The following is a 7,005-nucleotide window of genomic DNA, read 5'->3' on the forward strand; positions in this document are numbered from 1 at the left end:
GAGGGGGCCTGGGCTCCCCACTTTGCCAGGTGTCCACCCTCCTCCTAGTCATTTGTTTTTGCTATTGCCTGGTCCCTGAGGACACTGAGTTTCGTTGGGGTCACCATGGTGGACAGCTTTCAAGAAACCATTGACCCTGTGTTCCATCAGAGCAGGGCCCCATGGCGTGTCCAAAGAGGCGGCCCTGCAAAGTCACACCGACTCGTCCCACCCCGGGGATCTCTTACAGCAGTTCACGCGGGATCCCCGAGGCCCAGCGCGCCAGCATGAGCGTGGCCAGCCGTGTGAAGCAGAAAGTCCTCGCGCCCCTTCCTTCCCTGCCTCATTCTGCTTTCCCCGGCCTCCTGCATCTTGGGGCTTCGCTTCCCCCCAAGTTTTAGCTCAAAAAACTTTGTCTTCATCTCCATTTTCTGGGAACATGGACTGAGATGGTTATCACCGCTATTGTTATTTACTGGGACGCCCCGTCCGCGTTGAAGCGGGGTGATCAGGACCCAAGCCCTGAAGTCGGAGGCTTAGCTGTGGTTTATTAGAAACAGCATTGGACTGAGAGTCGAGGAAGGACAAAGGGTCCCAGCTTTCTTTCTAGTTGGCTGCCTGTTTTTAAGGATGACGAGAGGTGATCCCACCATGTGGCCTTGGGGGATCTAAGAGGGGGAGGTGATTTCAGAAGGTTTGCAGGTTTGTGAAAAAATAAATTGGGGAAAGCAGTGATGTCGGAGTAGTGGGTTGACATCATGTTTGGTAGAAACTAAACCTGGCTTATACCCTCCCGCCAGGTCTATACAATATAAATGAAGGAGGTGGCAACTGCTTGGTTTATCTGTGCCCACTGCCCGGGAGCCATCCTGGCCTCAGAGCTTCGCTTTGGGGCCTGACAAGTCTGCTCCAATCAACTCAGGGAGCCTGTGTATGTTAGGGGCACAAGGGGTTCCAAATATTGATATCGAAAGATGACTTGACTTTTTCCTCTATTTGGGAGTAAAAACCCTTCTTGACTGCTGTGTCCGACCAGGCACAAATCGAGAGCTGGGTTCAGGTTTGTACTGGGGTCGCTCTCGGCTTTGACATGCAACATATGTCATAGTTCACTCGTGGGCCTCACGCCTGAGAGCAATGTCAGCCTCTGAGGAAATACAAGCCCTGGCAAGGGGACATGACGATTCCTCACGAAGTAAAGACTTCTCCTTCTTTAACGGCCCCCGGCCCACATCGAAATCTGTCTTCGCAGTCTTTCTAGAGTCATGAATTAAGTTGTCGGCCAGAATTGCCCGAGGACTTATTATCGTTGGGTTCAAGAGGCACTAGATGCTGCTAAGACCGTTACAAATTAGACTTTGAATTCATAGCGCCTATGGTTTGGCTGGAGAAGCGGGAATACTTTATTAAAACACACAATTTACAACGGAAACACTTTCCTGGAGTGGAAGTTCAGGGAATTTGTGTTGTAACATGTTCCTCTGACACTGTAACAACACACACACACACACACACACACACACACACATACACACTTGCACAGAGACACACATCCTTCTCGTATGTTTTTTAAATCTTGTCTTTGTCTAAATCTCGCGGGTTCCCTAAAGAGAGATTTCTTCTTGTGTTTCTTTTATAACCCCTAAAATGTTCCCAGGACACTTACTAAATGTTTCCTGACTTGTCGAGATTCTGACAGTCGGCCAGAAAGACTCCCTTTCTCTGTTACCACGAAAAGTGACGGGAGAAGAATCATTCTCAGGGAGCCCTGGAGATGCCTTTGGCCGGTAGGGTTTGTTTTTAGTCTCTTAAGGGATATAAACCTGAGTGTTGCTTTTCTACTAGTTTCAGGCCCCATGTCTCTGCCAACAGAGAGCTGAAAATCAGGCCATTCCCATACCAGTGACTCAGCGCTAAAGAAGTTATCAGCCTCAGGTTTAAAATGAACCGAAAAATGCAGAAGAGACAATTCCATCGGACGGGGGAGGTAAGCAGTACGCGCATTTCGCAGCATAAAAAAAGTTCTGGAATCTCAATCTGGAATTCTGGAAACTGGAGGCGGAAGCTGCCAGTTTGGGGATAGAAAATGTTATGTAGCTTAAAACTCTTTGAGAATATTTTATCAAAAGATCCACTCCCTGTGATGTTATTTCGGGTATCTCTTTTATAACCAGATGACGCCTGTAAGCGTTTCGCTGACTTGAAATCACAGCACTAATTATAGTCTCTGTCAAAAAAGGAAGCAGGTCCCCGAACGGTGCCTAACTGCTACGTTCACTTCTATACCCACTTCCATCTTGTCTCAGATGATCAGAGTGAAAATGTTTATGAGTCATTTATTTTGGGGACAAGAAGCAGAATGATGGGGAGGAAGCGAGCCAGAGAACATCTTCCTTCTCTATCTTTTTTGTCCTAGGTCATCCGCTGTAGCACAGGTCACTGGAGACGGTACGTGAACTGGGTTGACCTGCTCTGAGGTAGAAGGATTGAGAAAACCGAGAAGACCTGCGGCTTCTCCCACTGATGGCAAGGACAGACCTTTCTTGCAAGGTGCCCACCACGTACTACTTCTATCCATGGTGTGAGGGACTTCGATGGAGCCAGTCTCCAGTAAGGGCAGACTAGGAAAGGCTCATGTTCCAAGTGGGACAGTATAGTAGTAGGTTTTTACCATGATAGTAACATACCAGCTCACAATTCAGTGACTTACAAAAGCATTCATTTTCACAGTCAAGGGTCTGTAGTGTCGAGTATGGTTTGGCTGATCTTGGCTGGCCTTGTCTGGTCATCTGTGGCTCAGCTTAGAGACCAGCTGGGCTTGGCTGCAGGCTATGATGGTCTCAGTCCAGCTTCATGTTGTTCTGGGACTCTGGCTGGAACAGGAGCAGCTGCCTGGGGCATGCTCGGATGTGCACGGATGGAGTACCAGGGACCATTACAAGACATGCAGGTGTAGAGCCTCTGCTCAGTGTGTTTTGTTCGAAGTCTGCTCACATGGGCCGAAGTAAGTTATATGGTCAACCAATGTTTCCTAATGGTTATTACATATCCACCGTGAAGCCGGAGATGACTTTAGGTGTTATTTGGATAGATTTTTTTTTAAAGCTATATATTTATCGTTACCTTCGATTTATTGTGAAGGATAGTAGTTTTTACTTTTAGAGTTGTGATATCAAATTTTCTGTATACATACATTTATTTATGTAAAAAATGAGTCAAATTAAGTGAATCACTGTAAGTGGGGTACAAATAACGCAAAATTTCGAGGAAGTTTTCAAAACACCCTCCTTACTCTGTGCCCATGTCCTCTTAACAAGAGGCTAGTTATTGTTTTCTTTCTAGAAATGGCCACGTGATCCAAGCAGTTCCTTGAATCCTCTTGGTCTTTCTCCATCATCGTCTTTATGGATCTCACAGTGACCAGGTCGATCTCACAGGCCCTGCTTACTCTCTGTCCTTGGTCTTCTCTGGTCCATGTTATCAGCACTGGAGATTCAGTCACGTGTCTGTCTCAATAGCCGCCACCCCTTCTTTCTTGCTTGCTAAGAGAATCTAAGGTTGCTAGATAAAATTCAGACCATGCTCTATTTGGGACAAATAGTTATGCATTGTTTAACTGAGTAAGCATCTTGTATTTTTATTTGCTAAGTCTGCTCACCCTAACAGAGCCCCTTTCAATGTGCCCACACAAGTGATGGGTCATTGCTGGTCAGCGCTCTGCGTTCACAGTGAAGCAATGCCACCGACCAGCCAGTTTTATTTGTGTTTGAGCTAAGAAAATAATAGTATCTTCCTCAGAGGGTGTTACAAGGGTTAAATGGGTTAATACCTGATAATGCACTTAGAAGAGTTTCTGGGCACAGAGTAAACTTTGGGTTTTCTGATGTACAGAACGGGTGGCGCCCTTTCAACACACAGCACCCTTAGGTGGTTGTGCAAGAATCCAACCTGCATGGGGACGCTGTATCTTTGGCCTCACTTGTCCACATGCTGAACTTTGGGGGGAGGGGGGAGTTTGTGTTCTAGGGGAGAACCTAGCACTATCATCAGTTTATGAAAAAACTTATTTCAAAAACAGCTTCCCCTAAATAAGATGAAGTAAGTCCATCAGAGGGTGTCTTTGAAATGACTTTTAAGTAGGCGAAGATTTCAAGCATGCTAACTGCTCTCTAGTGCTGGGAAGTTGCAGGTCGTGCCTTTGGGAAAGTGAGAAAGATCAGAGCCTGAGAACAGCCCTGAGTAAATGGTGAATACTTTGAAATAAACCAGTGCTGTGTTTGACCTCCAGTTCTGAAAATTTATGTGTTCAAGGTAGATGGGGATCAACTGAATCAACAACAGAGAAAGCGAATTCAAACCCCCAAGGGATTTCTTTTTTAATGGGGCCACTCAGATGTGGTGCAATTTGAGTCAAACCAGGTGCTGCCACTCTGTGAGGAAGGAATTATGAAGCCGAATAAATAACAGGGAGTGATTTTTCACCTCTCTTTTTTTATATGCCAATACATCAGGAAATGGAGAAAGAATTAAAAGATAATTAAAAAGTTCTCCCAAATAATGCAGGTTTTAGGGAATGCAGGCAGTCACGAATGGGAGAGATTTATAAATCGGAAGATATTCTTGTGATAGAAAGCAGAGTATGCATTTATGTGGAAATTTACTCCTGAGTCTGCTTTCCTCCCAAAGACAATTACGCATTTTAACTGAAGCAGGTTCAATGTAGAACATTTCTATATAAACTAAACCTCATCTGATAAGCCTGGAGGGTCCCCAAGTGCTTGAGGCTGAAGCTATGGACAGTGTCTTTGCTCAGGTTCCCCCATAAGCAGAGCCGGAGACAAGGGCTTGTAGGCAGGGAGGTTACAAGGGAAGTGATGTGGGCACTGGAAAGAGTGAAATGGGAAACAAGGAAAAGCCAGTCTTAGGATGTGTTTTGAGCTGATCGTCGTGTATGTGGTTTTTAACATGTGGCTGCACGTTTTTGGACACTCTTCCCATGAGAAGCGGATCCATGTCCCCTCTCCTTGAATCTCAGTGGGCTTATCTTGCTACGTCACCTCCGAGGCTGGGTCATAAAAGGCTAGGCAGGAACGTGTGATCTCTCTCTCTCTCTTTCCTGCAGCCCAGTTCTTCTAAACAGCAAAGCTCTGCTTCAAAATTCAAGGCCAGGTTCTTTTTCGGCAACAGCAATAAGCGTGAGCCATCAGAGTATGCCATGCCTTTGGCAAAAGAGATTGGATCCAGGATGAACATGTGATTCATTTCTGGAACTTCTCTTGAAACTATTGGAGAGAAAAGTCATGTTTCCGCCTGGGCTGCTGAAGGTGTGATAAGATGCCAGGACAGTAGAGCCTGCGTGAGAACGAGACCACAGAGGTGGAAGGGGATCACTCCCTGATACCACCATCTGACCATCTGAGCACCTGGATCCAGCTATGCCAGAAGCTGTTACTTGGACTTTTTAGAGACATTACCTAATAACCCTTCTGCTCTGCAAGGTTTTTTTTGTTTGTTTTTTGTTTTTTTTTAGTCATTGTTATTTAGATTCTGTCAGTTGTAACCAGTATAGTCTGATTACATACAAAGACCAACTTAGAAAAGATCTGAGATGTGCTGATAGATACTCATTTACTGGTTAGAGATTTCAACTGTAAGACTCTAGAAAGCGTCCTCCCTGCTCAGGACAAAGTGTTGCATTTTAATTGGGGCTGATCGAGGTTCTCCCACTTCAGAGGACTTGGTTTGGGACATGGTGAGTTCTTGATGCTGTGAAAATCCATTAGTGACTTCCCGTGAGCATGAGGCGTCACCGGCTGAAGGAAGCCTGAAATTCGTTGCCTCTTTATCTTTTCCTAGAAGACAAAGAAAAAGAAATACAATGTGCATGATTATTAATGTTTGGCAGAAAAATACATAAAATTAAAATTAAAATTAAAATCTTAGCTTAATTTTTTTTGAAACTTCAAGATGACTATTATTTTTGTCCAGACTTCCTTTTTATAGTCAAAATGCTTTCTTCTCATCCATTATGAGATCAAAAATTAATTCCAATCTAGCTTTTTTATTTCTTCCAAAATATTGGCTTTAATTTCTTGACGGTCCCATGTCTACTAAAGACTTTAGAACATGATACATTCAAAGTTTAAAGCAACGCTTCAAATATTTCCTTAAAAATTATTTTAGTTTTGGCAAGAGTCCATAAACACATTCTATTATGTATTCTCTTACTTTTTACATATTTCCTTCAAAAAGCGACTTTGCTTCTGTTTTAGAGTTACGTTCATGCCTTTTCTTATTCGCCTCATGTTTGTTGCCATGAAACAAAAATCTGTTTTAAAAAAAAAAAATTCCTATCTCCTTTCTCAATAACCTCTAATAAATCTACTTTCATATTATAAACTTTCTTTTTTTTTTTTCTGAAAGAAATAAAATGGGCCTTGAGAATACATACTGTTAGGTGTACATCAGAGAGGAAGGAAAGGCCTTCAAGCATTTATATCCTTCCAGCCAGGGTAGGCAGGAGGCATAGTGAGAACCAGGAATGCAACCTTCCTTCAAGAGAAAGATGTCGTTGGTCAAGGTCTGAGAAAAGAGAAGATAAATGACTTCTCTGAAGCTGGAACTTTGCCTGACGTGACTACTGACGGCTCACTGCTTCGTGTAATTGAATGCGTGTGATGTTAAAGAAGATCCATAGCTCATGTATTTTGTTTTAATTAATTAATTATTTGTGCCAGAGAAAATGGACCTTTATCCCCATAGCAAGGAGGCCTGAGATTCTCATGCACTGGCTGGCCGTGGGTCCCAGGCCACAAGCTTCTGGACCTGTGAGGAGGCCACGATGGGACGGGGCAAGAGGGTGATACTATCAAGTCAGCAATGCCAGCTTTGGGATTCATCTGTGAAGATCAGGCTGATGGATGGAATAGAGAAAGTAAGAGGAAAGCAAATCAAGGCCGACTCCAAGGGTTAGGCCTGAGCAGCTGGAAGAAGGAGGTGCTATGGGGTCGGGCGCGGGAGGCCGCA

General features: G+C 44.3%; 1 long non-coding RNA gene across 1 annotated transcript; it reads left to right on the forward strand.

The window, feature by feature from the left end:
* Positions 1-1,670: 1,670 nt before the first annotated feature.
* Positions 1,671-6,058, forward strand: LOC118609939. Its single transcript, XR_004953502.1, has 3 exons — positions 1,671-1,966; positions 2,396-2,529; positions 5,102-6,058. It is a non-coding gene; the product is annotated as an uncharacterized LOC118609939 (long non-coding RNA).
* The last annotated feature ends 947 nt before the right edge of the window (positions 6,059-7,005 follow it).

The sequence above is a fragment of the Rousettus aegyptiacus genome, unplaced genomic scaffold (assembly GCF_014176215.1).
Source record: "Rousettus aegyptiacus isolate mRouAeg1 unplaced genomic scaffold, mRouAeg1.p scaffold_m13_p_12, whole genome shotgun sequence".
NCBI lineage: Eukaryota > Metazoa > Chordata > Mammalia > Chiroptera > Pteropodidae > Rousettus > Rousettus aegyptiacus.